The 16,902-nt window shown below is 35.9% G+C and overlaps 1 long non-coding RNA gene across 2 annotated transcripts; it reads right to left on the bottom strand.

The window, feature by feature from the left end:
• Positions 1 to 382: 382 nt before the first annotated feature.
• LOC149135272 (uncharacterized) lies at positions 383 to 15,602 on the bottom strand. Of its 2 annotated transcripts, XR_016242325.1 has the most exons (4): positions 14,243 to 15,602; positions 9,116 to 9,234; positions 4,252 to 4,328; positions 383 to 1,266 (listed from the first exon to the last, which is right to left on the bottom strand). It is a non-coding gene; the product is annotated as an uncharacterized LOC149135272 (long non-coding RNA). The 2 variants fall into 2 exon arrangements; XR_016242324.1 differs by lacking the exon at positions 4,252 to 4,328 and having other exon boundaries at positions 14,243 to 14,568.
• Positions 15,603 to 16,902: the final 1,300 nt, after the last annotated feature.

Below are 16,902 nucleotides of genomic sequence, written 5' to 3'. Positions count from 1 at the left end.
ACTACAGCATACACACCCACACTGGTGTCATAACAAGCTACATTATATACAAATGCATATTCAAGAAAAATTATTAGCCAAATATGTGGAGATAAAAAATATTCCCACAAAATGTCTACAAAGTTAATGTTTACTTTATTATAGATATTTTGTGGGTATAACCAGGACATAGGATGTATTCTACACAATTTGATATGGTAGAATGGTAAGCTTTTGATTCACAAAAATCTGTTTAAAAGCTAAACATTAGAACCATAAAACACTGTAAATCATCAGGCACTTCACTGTTTATCAGTCAAGCAAATGCAGATGCATATGCACACATACATACACACAACCACATCCCTTGTAGATAAATATACATTCTTTTATAACATTTGGATTGTCAGAATGAAAAATCATTTTTATTTGAATATTTTCTATGAACATTTTCAACATAAGACAATACTGTTAATTTTTTTTTTCTTTACTTATGGAAAAAGAGTGGGGTGGATATTTTAAAAAACAGAAAAAAATTTATGTTGATTATATACATTGTCTGAGTGAAATACCACATTGGAGGCACACTGTGGTCCTTCAACGGCCCTAGAAACCTAAGTTTTACCTATTAGATTTATGTTTTTCTGGAAATTCTGAATCTATCCCAATCTGATAATGAAATACAATTATTTTTATGATTGACAGCTGTTCTATCAATAATAAAAACATTTTTCCATTACTTTTCACACTTAATAAATATAACACAAACCATTGCAATAAAATTTCAAGATAACACTGAAATTTCCATCCTGTTTTTTTTAGACTCCTAATCAAATATATCAATTGACTTTTATTTTTTTTTTTTTTATTATCATAAACAAAATTTCCTATTCATACATACATATATACACACAAACAGAAGCCTTTCATTCATTCTCATACATATCAGCTTGGCAGTAAATTCTAACTTATCCATTTAATGTAAATGATTTCAGCTCAATGTTCATTGCTGCAATCATAGAGAGGTCCCATTAAATACAAAACAAAAAAATAGTAATGATTGCTTGCTAAAACAAGTGAATTTTAAATATATTTTTAAAACTTAGAAAAAGTGGTGGAAATACAAAATAATCTAAATATTAAAAAATGGGGATTTTTTTTTTTTTTCTTTTTTAGCAGAGATGTAGACGTTAAAAGCAGATTATCTCCCAAGTGACAAATTATTCAGAAAATTCTTCTATTCTTCAAGTATTTTTAAGTAACCAATTTCACTTTTGGAATAAAATACTGAAAAAAAAAAAAAGAAGAAAATTACTTCATGAAAAAGAAAAAAAAATGCATCTTCAAATTAAAAATTTTTTAAATATTTACATTAAATTTTTTAATGAAAATGAATTTTTTTCAATATACAATACTTTGAAACATTGTCAATATTTTTAATTTACCTCTTGGGTTCAAAAATTGAAAAAAAGTAATGTATAATTTCATTTAAAACTGATTAATAAAATATCAGGAAAAAACATGCCTCAGATAATCAATTTGCCTACCATTTGGCACTAACAACATGATGTTTAATTATCATCACTTTAGAAAAAAATAAGGTATATGTTACTCCTAATAAACCAGCAGCAGGTATATACAGAAATTAGACACTCTGGTTACTTAATAGTCTATCTATACTATTTATACTGTGAAGGCGCAATAGCCCAGTGGTTAGGGCAGCGGACTTGCGGTCATAGGATCGTGGTTTCGATTCCCAGACCAGGCGTTGTCAGTGTTTATTGAGCGAAAACACCTAAGGCTCCGGCAGGGGATTGTGGCGAACCCTGCTGGACTCTTTCACCACAACTTTCTCTCACTCTTACTTCCTGTTTCTGTTGTGCCTGTAATTCAGGCTGAATATCCCCGAGAACTATGTTAAGGGTACACGTGTCTGTGGAGTGCTCAGCCACTTGCACGTTAATTTCATGAGTAGGCTGTTCCGTTGATCAGATCAGCTGGAACCCTCGACGTCGTAGGCAATGGAGTGCCAACAACAACTATTTATACTAAATACAGATAGTTAAAGTTTAAAGATTTACAATTCAATCTACTTCAATCTTTTAAGACTCAGACTACTCAGTCAAATGTAATGCTTATTCATTGACACTGTTTTGGTGGGATGAAGTAGTGAGAAAGAGTCTATAAATGTTGGTACTCACAGAGGGGATGATAGAACTGAGACTCCTGGCAGTTTGTTGTGCTTTAAAAGACACATCAAAGTGTGGTTACCCTTGCAGACAGGCTCGTCCCTTGCAACCCTCTCCAGCTGAGCATCCCTAATCTTGTGGGTGCTGGTGCCACAGAAAAAGCACCCATGCCAGTGCTGCGTAAGAGCATCCAGTACACCTTGTAAAATGGTTGGCGTTAGGAAGGGCTCCAGTTGTGGAAACCATACCAAAACAGACATGGAGCCTGAACAGCCCTTCAGCTGGTCAGCTCCTGTCAAACCGTTCAATCCATGCCAGCATGGAAAACGAACATTAAATGATGATGATGATGATGATATTTCATAACTTCAAGATGAGATGATTTATTTTTAGAATAACATTGTAGAGTGGGTGTGAGAGACAGGATTCGGTTAGTGTGAATATAAGACAGGTGGAATATGGCCAGTTTAAATGCTAAAGGGTTACAACATTACCTGTTTGTTCCCCAACTAAATTATTTTCTCCCAAATACCATCAATAATACTCTAATCTTCTCCCATTCCTTACTGTATCATGCACTACTGTACCTAATTCTAACTTGCTACTAGCCAATCAGAGTGAGTTGGTGTTACTACATTTATTCGTGTATAATACACAACTATCTTTCAGGTTTTAAGCTAAATAATAGGATGCACATTATACATGAGAACTAAATGTTACTTATTTTTTTCCCTTGTCAAGTGCATCACCACATTTGATGGTAACAAACTTAACCGGAAGTGTACTACCTTTAATGTACTTTTCATAAATTGTACCTGAAAGTGACATGAATGCACTTCTAGTCCAGTGTACCAGAAAATGATATGACTAGAAGTTAACTGATGAGTATCAAAGAGTTAATAGCATTACATTATTCTATGAAAATAAAAATATATTAAAATAAAAATATATTTGGCCCAATTTTCAAACACAAATCCTTTAGAATTATTGCTGTCAACATTCAGTAGGGAAGGCCAGAATTAATACTACCATTATCTAAATGCGAACATAGATGCAGGCATGGCTGCATGGTTAAGAACCTTGCATTGCAACCACATGGTTTCTGGTTCAGTCCCACTTAACAGCATCATGGGCAAATGTCTGCCACTATAACCCCAGGTCAACCAATGCTTTGTGACTGATTTGGTTGGTAGAAACTATGAGGCAAGCTGGCAGAAACGTTAGCACGCCGGACGAAATGCTTAGCAGTATTTCGTCTGCCGCTATGTTCTGAGTTCAAATTCCGCCGAGGTTGACTTTGCCTTTCATCCTTTCGGGGGCGATTAAATAAATACCAGTTACGCACCGGGGTCGATGTAATCGACTTAATCCGTTTGTCTGTCCTTGTTTGTCCCCTCTGTGTGTAGCCCCTTGAAGGCAATACAGAAATAAGAAACTATGAGGAAGCCCATCATACATGTATGTGTGTTTTTGTGTTCGTCTCACACCACTGCTTGACATCCAGTGTTGGTCTGTTTATGTATCCATGACTTAACAGTTCAGCAAAAGACACCAATGGAATAATGGACATGATGTTTTGTTTGTTTCTTATAATTTTTTTGTGAGGGGTATGGTTTAAGCTGAGAAAGAAGGGCAGAGCTTTTGATCCTTTTTACAGGGTTCCAAAGTTGGTAGCAGAAAGAAAAGAAAATAAACTATGATTTATATGTTATCCTTAGACTAAAGACTTGGTAGAAACCAAGCCATGGTAGAAACCAAGCCATGGAACCTGATGCAGCACCTGGCCTTACCAGCTCCTGTCAAGCCACCCAATCATGCCAGCATGGAAAACATATCAAATGATGATGATGATGAAGTTTTAGGTTTCTCTGAGCTAAGACCCCCAGCCCTGAGTGGGACCCCTGTGCCATGGCCCATATTAGCCCATACATAAATCTGTCCTTGGTGTTGACTGAATCACAAAAAAAAAAGGGAAGAATTTATGTAGTGTGAAAATGAACTATTGCTTATTGCTCCTTTCCTGATCTAGCAATCAGATTTTATAGAGAATAAGAGAAAGGGAGAGAGTGAAAGAATTACTCACATTTGCTTGAGATGCATCCTCAACAATTTTTATTGTCAATAACTGGTTAACCATAGCAGATGTTAATTTACATTCATCTAGTTAGAAAATAGCAAAAGAATATTTTAGATGGAGGAAGTACTGTAAACTAATTTTTAAAAAAGACTATACTGTTTAAAATGTAAACAAATTAAGTAAATTTAAGATTTAATTCTCCAATTCTAACTTGAGATAATATATTTAGAGGGAGATGAATGCAATAGGTATTGGACTTTTGATGACCAAATTTTGTTATATTAACAGAAAGAAGATAAAATACAACAGTAAGTCAATGTTTGGAGGTTGTTAATGTTGTTTAGTTTTAGAGTGGAGGCGCAATGGCCCAGTGGTTAGGGCAGCGGACTCGTTGTCATAGGATCATGGTTTCGATTCCCAGACCGAACGTTGTGAGTGTTTATTGAGCGAAAACACCTAAAGCTCCACGAGGCTCCGGCAGGAGATGGTGGTGAACCCTGCTGTACTCTTCCACCACAACTTTCTCTCACTCTTACTTCCTGTTTTTGTTGTGCCTGTAATTCAAAGGGTCAGCCTTGTCACACTGTGTCACGCTGAATATCCCTGAGAACTACATTAAGGGTACACGTGTCTGTGGAGTGCTCAGCCACTTGCACGTTAATTTCACGAGCAGGGTGTTCCGTTGATCGGATTAACTGGAACCCTCAACGTCGTAAGCGACGGAGTACCAACTACTAAACTACTTAGTTTTAGATCAGCAGTTCCTAAACCTTTTAGGGCTGCAGCACCTGGGCTACACTCCTAGCGCCCCCTCCCCCCAGCACTCCATTCAGCATCACAAACATAGATCATTTTCTGCAGCAAATTCAAAACAACTGTATTTGACAAATAAAACTTAACCTAATTAACCCATTATTTTGTTGCTTTTACATCCATCGCCCTCATTTGGTCACCCCATTATCACCTGACTTTTCTTTAATGCCACTCCTAGATCTTTCTACCACTCCTAGGGGAAACAGTACCATTCACTTTGGGAACCACTAATTTATATCAACCTTCACCAAATACACTTAGATGCTCACTTTGCAACCACATGGTTTTAGGTTCAGTCCCACTGTGCACCACCATGGGCAAGTGTCTTCTACTATAAACCCTGGACTGACCAATACCTTGTGAGTAAATCCGGTAGAGGGAAATTATGGAAGCCTATTATATAATATATATATATGTGTTTGTGACATATTTCAACTTCTAAAACACAAACATATTTTAACTAACCTAAAGTTTGCTTATGCCTAAACACTGTTTGTGTTGATACTGCTGAATATTTATATTTTTAGAAGATGGAGACTGAGGATGACATATGTTGATGCCCTAAAGGACAGACACTGGTCTCTGGGAGACACAGGACATGGCAGCAATGATGAGGGACAAAGACCACTGGAGAGAACTCACCCATGGATCTCAGCAATTTTACCTGCCCTAGATATATATATATATATAGTCAGTAAATCATAAATCTGAAAGAGAAGCATACTCTAAGTTATAGAGCAGTAGAGTATTTAGATACAGATAGTTATGGCTGGTCTATGCAGTTACCCAGGGTTTCATGTCCATAAAGTGCTTAGCTTTACAATGCCCCATCAGACCCTAATGGCCAATGGCCAAAACCTCTTTGAAGAGAGGTTATAGGCCATAGGACATTAGGGTCTGATAAGATGTTGTAAAGCTAAGTGCTTTATGGGTAACTCCATAGACCAACCATAACTATATTTATATATATATATATATCTATATATATATATATATATATATATATATATATAGTTCAACTGCTTGTGTTTGTCACCCCACCACACCACTTGATAACTAGTGTCAGTTTAGTGGTTCAGCAAAAGAGACTAACAAAGTAAGAACCAGACTTAAAAATTAAGTATTGGTCTTGATTTGTTCAAGATGGTGCCCCAGCATGACCACTGTCCAAAGCTTGAAACAAGTAAAAGATAAAAGTCTATCTAGATCTACACTATCTCAGGTGTCTTTTCTTCTTTTTTTAAGACAGTAGCGTGTGACTTGAGAGCGGTCTGGCTGCTACTTTTTGCAAGTGAAGTGTCTCCTCAAAAGCTTCCTTTGTTAACTTAAAGGTTTTCAGTAAGGGAAAGTTTATTAACCCTCCTTTACCATATTCCTGCCTGCATGTTCATACTGGTTTTGAAAATAACACTGTGTAACAAAATCTTTTTTTATTTATTTATTTATACTTTTTGGTCAGTAAGTGTTATTTCCTATTTGCTTCTATCTAGAAATGAAAGGAAATTATGACTATTCCTTTCAAATTTTGCTTTTGTGACCTGAACATCAACTTTTTTGACACTGACCTATTTTCCATTACACTTTAGACAGATACAGCACTGAGTTGCTGAAGCAGAATTTTCTAGGACTTTTTAGAAGTTTCAAGAATGTTCTGGCAACACAGATGGCAGTATAAATACAGGGATCATAAGTTCAACAGTTCAGTTTTACTTCTAGCTATCCAAGTGGGGACTATGTTAAAGAAAGTAAAATTCAAAGGAAATATTAGCCATTTTTCATACTTTCTAGGGAGTAAGCAAATAGGAAATAACAGTTGCTATCCAAGAGTAATCAATAATGTGGAAGGATTTAGAGAAATAACTTTATTGGTGTTAAACTGTTGTTTGGAACATAACAAAATGTTTTTATATAAAATTATAATGAACAGCTTTAATTTAAATATAATCAACATCTTGAGCTAATATTGCATTTTTAGCATGATTTCTATGACTGGATGCCCTTCCTAACACCAACTATTTTATAGAATATACTAGGTGTATTTTAGTGGTACTAGCACTACAGAGTTTGTCATGATGTCAGTAAGTGTAAAGAGCTCTCTCAAGCCCTGCATTGTCAATGCTGGAATCGATTATCACTCATTTATAAAGCATAATGGATGTTGTGGAGTCAGCACTGTTGGAGCCGCCATGCAGGCTGCAAGGCAAAAGAGAACTCCTATGATGGGTGGAATAGATTTATTGTTGTGAAAGGATGGTAATGGAGAGTGAATAGTGTTGGGATGAGAAAAATGAAGACAGGAGAAAGGAGAAGACGGAGAGCAATATCAGGGACTAGCAAGAAGGGAAGCAGGGAACAAGGTGGTCACCAAAGCCAATGATTGAAAGAAATACTTCTCAATAGCTGTTAGGTATTACAACCTTTAGAAGGCAAGTCACATTACATGACTTACTTACAGATGGAATTATTTAACTACAAACTATTCACACTTTACAGTAAAAATAGTTTAATGTAATGAAAGTCATCTATTTATCTATAAAATATTTTCCTCTGCAATTCAGAATTTTAAACCAATAGGGCCCTTAAAATCAACTTTACACAGAAAATAATTGAATTTATTCAGTTACTTCAGTAAATTATTATGCATGAAGATATTAAAATTATTTGCTATTTCATATCAAAATACTTGTTTTTAACCCTTTAGCATTTAAATTGGCCATATCTAGCCCAAATATTCTACTCATTTTGCATTCAAACCAGCCAGATCTGGTCTCTTATATTTACCCTGCAATATCATTCTAAAAGTAAACAATCACATCATTGAACTCTCAACGCTATGAGATAATGTCTCATTAGTTCCAAACAGTGTGAATAAATAACCATCATATTTAACAGAGTAATTTGAATGCAAAGAGTTGATCTAGTAAAGTTTTTTTGCCTATGGAACCAGACTTCTTTTATACAGAAGTAGTTTAGTATATTTTGAATAGTGATTTTGAATAGTGATTTAAATGAATCCAGTAGAATCCTAATGAAATTTTGATTTAGAATCTAGAAGCAAAAAACAAGAATAAAGGAATACATTTAATCCAGACAACCAACTTTTTGTGTTCTGAATTAGAAAAGTGCAATTCAAGTAATTGCAGCGAAGTTTCCATTGTAATTTCTCAAATATGACATAAACACATTTCTCACTCCTTCCTCTTCAGAAAAGTAGTCCTTTGGAATCCTCATTCATATTTTTCCCTGCAAATGTTGATTTATACATTGGATGGCACTCCATTGGTTACAACGACGAGGGTTCCAGTTGATCCGATCAACAGAACAGCCTGCTCGTGAAATTAACGTGCAAGTGGCTGAGCATTCCACAGACATGTGTACTCTTAACGTAGTCCTTGGAGAGTTTCAGCGTGACACAGAGTGTGAAAAGGCTGGCCCCTTTGAAATACAGGTATAACAGAAACAGGAAGAAAAAGTGAGAGAAAGATGTGGTGAAAGAATACAACAGGGTTCGCCACCACTCCCTGCCGGAGCCTCGTGGAGCTTTAGATGTTTTCGCTCAATAAACACTCACAACGCCCGGTCTGGGAATTGAAACCGCGATCCTATGACCGCGAGTCCGCTGCCCTAACCACTGGGCCATTGCACCTCCACTGACTTATACATATGCTCAAATTGAACACCAATCATATTAATTTCACCAGTGTTGGAAGGTGTAGAAAGATTATAGGAACTACTCTTCCCCTCTTGTTTAGCTAATCAAAAATATATTTTTAAAAATTAATATACTAAATAAGCAAAGATATACTAACCAACACATTTGAAGATTTTGGTGTGAGGAAGAAATTTCCCATATATGGGAGGGTGCCTCATAAAATATCTTGACTACCTCAATATTGCTAAGGTCAATATCCACAAAAAACCCACAAAAAACTGACTCCCATTTTGCTGAATAAGTTCATGATATAACCATTATTATAAAAAAACAATGTTCTGGAAAATTCTTTGAAAATAGAAAATGGATTAAAATATTAATGAGTTATAATTAAGTCTTACTTACTGGCTCCAATCATCCCAATATAAAGCGACACATTTATCATCAATTGGTGGATTATACTCTGGCCAATCATTGACAGACAACATCAATTCCTCGTGTAACTTTGAAAATTCCAAGGGACTCTAAAATATAAAGTTATATAAACATGTGTTTGTGTGTGTGAGCACATGGATATGTTAACACTCATAAACACACACACACAGAAACACCATAAACATATTTCCTTTGACACCTAATAGTCCAAAAGCATGAGTTTCAGTTTTACATATGACAAGGAATAACCATACCAACTTAAATAAGGAAAATAGAAATAGAAATCACATTTTTATTGATATTTAAGTAGCCCATCATCATGTGGAGCTCGCTAATTACATGCATCATCATCATCATCATCACTATCTTTTTAACATTCACCCTTCTATGAGGGGTTCAGACAAAGTTCATTGAGATTGATTTCCTATGGCCTGATACCCTTCCTGTTACCAACCCTCACCCATTTCCAAGCAAGGTAACATTTCCTTGTAGCCAGACATCTTTTCACCGAAAATTAGAAATGAATGACACCACTTAATGATTGAGCAATGTCAAGGCAAGGGGACACAAACATACATATATATCAACATTGTTTTAACATCCACTGTTTCAAGCTCTCTGTTGAGGCAAATTTTCTATGGCCAAATCCCCTTCCTGTTATCAACACTTGTTTCCAAATAAGGTAATATTTTCCCATGACCAGATATATTTATACAGAAGATTCAAAACGAAGGGCATTGTTCGTCTGATGGTGACGCTCATTTACAACCATCATGTGATATCAAGATAAGGACACACACACACACACGATAGGCTTCTTTCAATTTCCATCTTTCAAATTCACTCACAAAGCTTTGGTCAGCCGAAGACTTCAGAAGACACTTGCTCAAAGTGCAATGCACTGGAACTGAACTAAAAACCATGTGGTTGGGAAGCATACTCTTTGCCTAAATCATGCCAAACAAAACAATTACAAATAGCAGAGGTGGTGGTGGTAGTGGTGGTGGTGGTACTTTCAATGGTTTATTGTTAAATAGAAACATACTCATACAATATATTTTCAATGAAGAAATGCTAGGATATGTTAGCACTTTCTTCTTTTCTATACAGGCATAGATAGGACAGATCTATTATAAAGGTTTCATTGCAACTTGGTCCTGTATACTCTAATCTGGGGCCTATTGTTCTCATGTCTCAGGTCCTTTTCTTTGGTCTATCTTCCCAAATCGTAAATAATCTATACAAATGATCATCAGCCTCATCATCATTTAACAGCTATGTTCCATGCTGGCAAGAGTTGGACAGTTTGACAGATTTCAATGGGCCCAAAGACAGCATCATTCTCCAGTATCTACTTTGGTATGGTCTCTACGACTGGATGCCCTCCTTAATGCAAACCACTTCGCATTAAGTATGCACTGAGTGCTTTTCTCATGTCATCAGCACTAGTGTGGTCACCAAGCAGCTTGCAAGACTACGAACACAGGTGGAGAGGGACACCTGATGTTGGGAGAATGAGGAGCAGAGAGAAAAGTATGAAAGGAAAGGACTGGAGCAAAATGGGTTTCTTGTTGGAGAGGACCTAAATGACTAATCACATCTTAGGGGTTTGGGATAATCAGGTGGAGCTGGAAAGCAATATATATCAAACAACTTATTAGTTTACTCTTTTACTTGTTTCAGTCATTTGACTGTGGCCATGCTGAAGCACCGCCTTTAGTCGAGCAAATCAACCCCAGGACTTATTCTTTGTAAGCCTAGTACTTATTCTATCGGTCTCTTTTGCCAAACCGCTAAGTGACGGGGACATAAACACACCAGCATCGGTTGTCAAGCAATGCTAGGGGGACAAACACAGACACACAAACATACACACACACACATATATACATACGTATATACAACAGGCTTCTTTCAGTTTCCGTCTACCAAATCCACTCACAAGGCTTTGGTCGGTCCGAGGCTATAGTAGAAGACACTTGCCCAAGATGCCACGCAATGGGACTGAACCCGGAACCATATGGTTGGTAAGCAAGCTACTTACCACACAGCCACTCCTGCTGATTTTAATATGTATTAAAGACCATTGTTTGATGTGAATGATATTTGTGGCAAAGAGTAAACATTATTAAATATAAGAAAGTTTTTGACATGCAGAATGCTCAATATTCTAAACTAAAGCTAAAATAATGTAATCTAATATGATGGACTCACCCATCAAAGATGATGTATGAGTGTTCAGCTTTTGTCAAATGACCCTGCACAAATGATTTGTTTTATAGTGATCAAATTATGTGTTGTACATTAGCTCATTCCTTCCATCAAATCGATGTTGTCTGAACAGGTGCATGCTGTACCATGCATCAGGTGTCGAAGTGATCACAGAGCAATACAAGATGAAGTGCTTCGCTCAAGAACACAATGCATGACTCGGTCTAGGAAATGAAACCACGATCTCATGATCATGAGTGCAACAGCCTAACCACTAGGTCTGCACACAAAGGATACTTGGAGATACAACTATTAATCATCATCATCATCATGCTAAAGCGAAATATTAAGATATACACGTGTATATATCTGTGTGTGTGTTTGTGTGTACCCTTGTTTTGATAGCACATGATGGATGTAAATGAGCATCACCATCATACAAGTGAGGTTGTTTATTTCCAGTCTTTCATGAAAAACAAGTCTGGTAATAAGAAAATTGAGGTAATATCACCTTGCTTGGAAACAAGGTGAGCGAGGGTGACAGGAAGGGTTGTTGTTGTTGGCACTCCGTCGCTTACGACGACGAGGGTTCCAGTTGATCTGATCAACGGAACAGCTTGCTCGTGAAATTAACGTGCAAGTGGCTGAGCACTCCACAGACATGTGTACCCTTAACATAGTTCTTGAGGATATTCAGCATGACACAAAGTGTGACAAGGCTGGCCCTTTGAGTTACAGGCACAACAGAAACAGGAAGTAAGTGAGAGAAAGTTGTGGTGAAAGAGTACAGAAAGGTTCGCCACCATCCCTTGCTGGAGCCATGTGGAGCTTTAGGTGTTTTCAATCAATAAACACTCACAACACCCGGTCTGGAAATCAAAACCATGATCCTATGACCACGAGTCCACTGCCCTAACCATTGGGCCATTGCGCCTCCACAGACAGGAAGGGTATCTGTCTATAAAAAATCAGCTTCAACAAATTTCATCTAATTCATGCAAGCATTAGATGATGATGATGATGATGATGATAACAGTTTTTTTTCCATGTTAGTGTAGGTTATGTGAATGTTATTGAAACATTGTTTTGCAGTTGGATGTTTTTCCTATCATTAACCCACACCTGTTTTTCATGTAATGATCTCTTATTCTACACATCTTCAAAAACACAAATCCATTAATTATTTTGTTGACAGGTAAATGGCAGCAAAATTCACTGCTTGTAAACATTCACACAGACATACACATACACATGTATATATCATCACCATCATCATCATTTAACACACACTTTCCTATGCTTGAATGGGTCTGATGGAATTTGTTGAAGCAGATTTTTCAAAGCCAGATGTCCTTCCTAACACCTACCACTTTACAGAGTGTACTTGGTGCTTTTTCATGTCACTGGCACTACCGAGATTGCCAAGTAACTTGCAAAACAAAACCTTTGGTTAAAGGAGTGTAGTGTTGAGGGAGGTAGCTTTATGCCAGGTGTTGCAAGGCAAAAGTATAACAGAGGGACAGGAGCAGAAGATGCATAATATTCTTTAATTCTTTAACACGTTTCAGTCATTTGACTGCGGCCATGCTTGAGCATTGCCTTGAAGGGTTTTAGTCGAACAAATTGACCCCAAGACTTGGTCTTTTTTGCCAAACTGCTAACTTACAGGGACATAAACCCACCAACACCTTTTGTCAAGTGGCGATGGGGGAACAAACACAGACATAAACACACACACGCACATGGCTTCTTTCAATTTCTGCCTACCAAATCTACTCACAAGGCTTTGGTCAGCCCGACGCTATAGCAGAAGACACTTGACTAAGGTGCCACACAGTGGAACTGAGTCTGGAACCATGTGGTTGGGAAGCAAGCTTCTTACCATACAGCCATGCTTGCATGTATATGACAGGCTTCTTTCAGCTTCCATCAAATTTAATCAAAAGGCTTTGATCAGCTTGGGATCATAATAGGAGACTTGCTTAAGGACTGTGCAATGGGACTGAACCCAATATCACATGGTTAGGACACACCAATGCCTACACCTGTATGTGTGTGTGTGATGCGCTTCATATAGTTTCCATCAACCAAATTGATTCACAAGACATTGGTCATTACTATTATTTAAAATTGCTTCACTTGGAAAGAGGTGAGGGTTGACAACAGAAAGGGCATCCAGCCATAGAAAATCCAGTTCAACAAATTCCAGCTGACCCATACAAGCGTGAAAGAGTGGACATTAAAACAATGATGATGATGAGGAAAATAATCTCAGAGTAGTGGAAGTTAAATGTCACACAGCTGACACCCTTGTCAGAGACAATAACTAAAAATAATGTTATAGTGCATGTGTATGTTGTGATACTTTGTTCATTAAATTTGAACTAAATTGCTCATGACTTATAAAATATTTTATTGCCTTCTGTTACACCAAACTGTAAATGCACAATGTACACTGTACTGGTAAATGTTGAGCAAATTATTATTTGCTGCTTCTTTTTAAAATATGCTAGCAGATCAAAGTTTCCAATAAATAGATAGATGAATATAAGAAATTCAATATGAATTTCAGATAATTATATGAATGACTGAGTCTGTAATGTATTGGGAGTCACTGAAGTTTTAGTTTCAACATATTTCAATGAATCAAGGATAAGTATTTTGATCTCAACACTAGCCAAATATTTCTTGAGTTTGACAACACAACCCATGATAACTGCTTACAAGATAAACTGAATCATTTGAGTGTTATAAACATGGACACAGTATAAAATAATTGACAGAATACAAACCTGGAAACCCAGTGGTCAATGGTCTTGGTTCAATACCAGCTCAATGAATTGCACTTCATATTTCAAAGTGCTAAGAATTCAAAAAACAAATTACCTTCTTCATCGAATTTCTTACGATGTTCATTTTTCACACTGCTAGAGCCTTCCTCGGAATGTTTTGACTTGATATCAGCTAGCTTGTTGCTGTTGTTATATTGACCATTTCTTCGTTTCTTTTTGCCATTCAAAAATCTGTGAGAATCCTGCATCGACATATGCCTATCATTTGTTCTATTTACATAATTTGATCTTCTGTCAGGATGAACATGATTTGAACTATGAGATTCTTCAATTAAATCACTGGACTGAATACTACACTGCCTTAGTCTTTCATTTATAGAACTCATTCCATCCACTGAAGAAACCTTTTTATCAAATTCTGAAATGAAAATAAGTGTTGTTATGTGTGTGTGAGTGTGTGCAAGTGTATATGTGCGTGCACATACGTGTATGTACATGCATGTGTAAGAGCGTGTTTATAAATAATGACAGAGAATTTAATGTAATAAATATTAAAAATTGTAACTTTGCAAACACTAAATATGAGAAAAATAATAATGGTATTATTTTAACCCTTCCACTGCAAAATTAAATTTCCACAAATGATGTTAAATAGCTATCAAAAAAAATAGATTGGTATTTTCTGCAAGTTATGTTGCCTCAATAGATTTGACACTTTTCAACAAAAAATACTTTCAAACAGGACATAACTCAACAAAAGACAGATTGGTACATAAAACAAAACTGCTTTCTATAGCTACGGGTAATAAGATTTTGAGTGGATATATCTGATTTCTGGAGTAAAAGGGTCAAAATCTTTGTCATTAATTTACCTTTTAACACCTAACATCAAATCAAAATGGAATATTTTGCTTTGTTACACATAAGTAGAAGAAACCTAACTCTGAAAAATGATAACCATTGACAAATTTCAGGAAGCAAGTATCTATGTTGTGGTAAAAATGTTTTGTAAAGCAGATAGACAATTATAATTATAATTAAGAGAATGCAAACTTGGTGCATCTTGGTAGCAGGTTCGCCTATGTGATTCAATTTCCCTGTGGAATTTTATTTCTTTGAAAAATATCATTTTTGCTTTATTTATTTAACAAACATGTTTCATACGCTTTCTGTAAAAGATGCGTATGTTTGATGCCTGCCACTAACAATTAATTTCACCTCAAGAGGTCACAGTCCAAGGTGGATTCCTCTCCAGATGAAACTACTAGTCATTCCAAAGAATTCAATTTCTAATACCTACAAAAAAACTGCTACGCTACAAAAACATCTAATGGTGTATTACCTGAAGAAGTAGCATTTTGTGAAAAAATGATCTTATATAATGTTATATAATCTTGCATATTGTCACATGCCAAATTATATGATGTATCATGGTGTTCATAAAAGTTTGATACGGAAACATTAAATAGTACCCAAAATACTCATTCATTTCATCTTTATTACTAATACATATATATATATATATATAGTTTTAGGGAAAAGAACCAAGGTTCATGAACTCAACGATGAAAATCCACTGTCACATATAGAAAAATTAATAAGTAAAAGCACAATAAATAAGTATAATATAATGCAAAGTAAATATCATAAGATAATGATAATAAAACGACTACATATGTTTCATAACCAATTTTCAAATAGAAAGAATATTTAAATCAATTAAAACTATCGAAAATCAATCTACATCTGACAGTGGATTTTCATCGATGAGTTCATGAACCTTGGTTCTTTTCCCTAAAACTATATATATTTTATACTGTGAAACTTAATTTAATTTTAATTTTTAATAAATTGAATTTAATTGAGTTTTTACCTGTAAATTTGGATTTTTATCCCTAATATTATTATATATATACATATCATTCTGCATGTGAGTACACAAGCTCTTCAGATAAGTTACAATAAAAGTAAGAGACTGACTCAAGCAAAATAAAATATATTATTAATTTCATTTTTTTTCCCCAACAGTCAACACTAAATGGATATATATGTATGTGTGTGTGTGTGTGCATGAAAGCACATGGCTCAGTAATTACAGTGTCGGACTCACAATCATAAGGTAGTGAGTTCGATTCCCAGACCCAACTGTGCAAGTCACTTTATTTCACATTGCTCCAGTTCACTCAGCTATAGAAATGAGTTGCAATGTCACCGGTCAATATGTATATATATATATGTATATATTTCTACGTGAGTTAGAGGTTGGGAAGCCAACCAACTAAGGGATAGTCCTTATCCAATATACTGCTGGTAGTGTACCCAATTCTTCATATCCAAGTGCTAGTTATTGCGTGGCAATCTTGCAATTGAGTGTTATATATGGGCGGGAATAAAAAGTGGTTTACCCTTAATTTATACGGCAAATAAGAAAGTGGAGAGGATACAAAAACAACATACATCAGCCGGTAGACATTCTAACATGGCTGATGTATGTCGTTTTTGTATCCTCTCCATTTTCTTATTTGCCATATATATATATATATATATATATATGGAACAGCTGAACTACTGGGAAAGACTTAAAGAGCCACAACTTTACTCCCTGGAGTGAAGATGGGAGAGAAATGCACTGATATACACATAAAACACCTTGAAGGGGTTGGCACCAAACTTTGGTATCAAGAGCTATACCAGCATCCAAAATGGGAAGTTACTGCAATATTTCAAAGGTTCTTAGCTATTCAATGCCTTGCC

This window comes from Octopus bimaculoides, chromosome 6 (assembly GCF_046866305.1).
Source record: "Octopus bimaculoides isolate indiv1 chromosome 6, ASM4686630v1, whole genome shotgun sequence".
Lineage (NCBI taxonomy): Eukaryota > Metazoa > Mollusca > Cephalopoda > Octopoda > Octopodidae > Octopus > Octopus bimaculoides.
The sequence above is the reverse complement of the archived record's forward strand: the minus strand, read 5'-3'. Positions and strand labels throughout refer to the sequence as shown.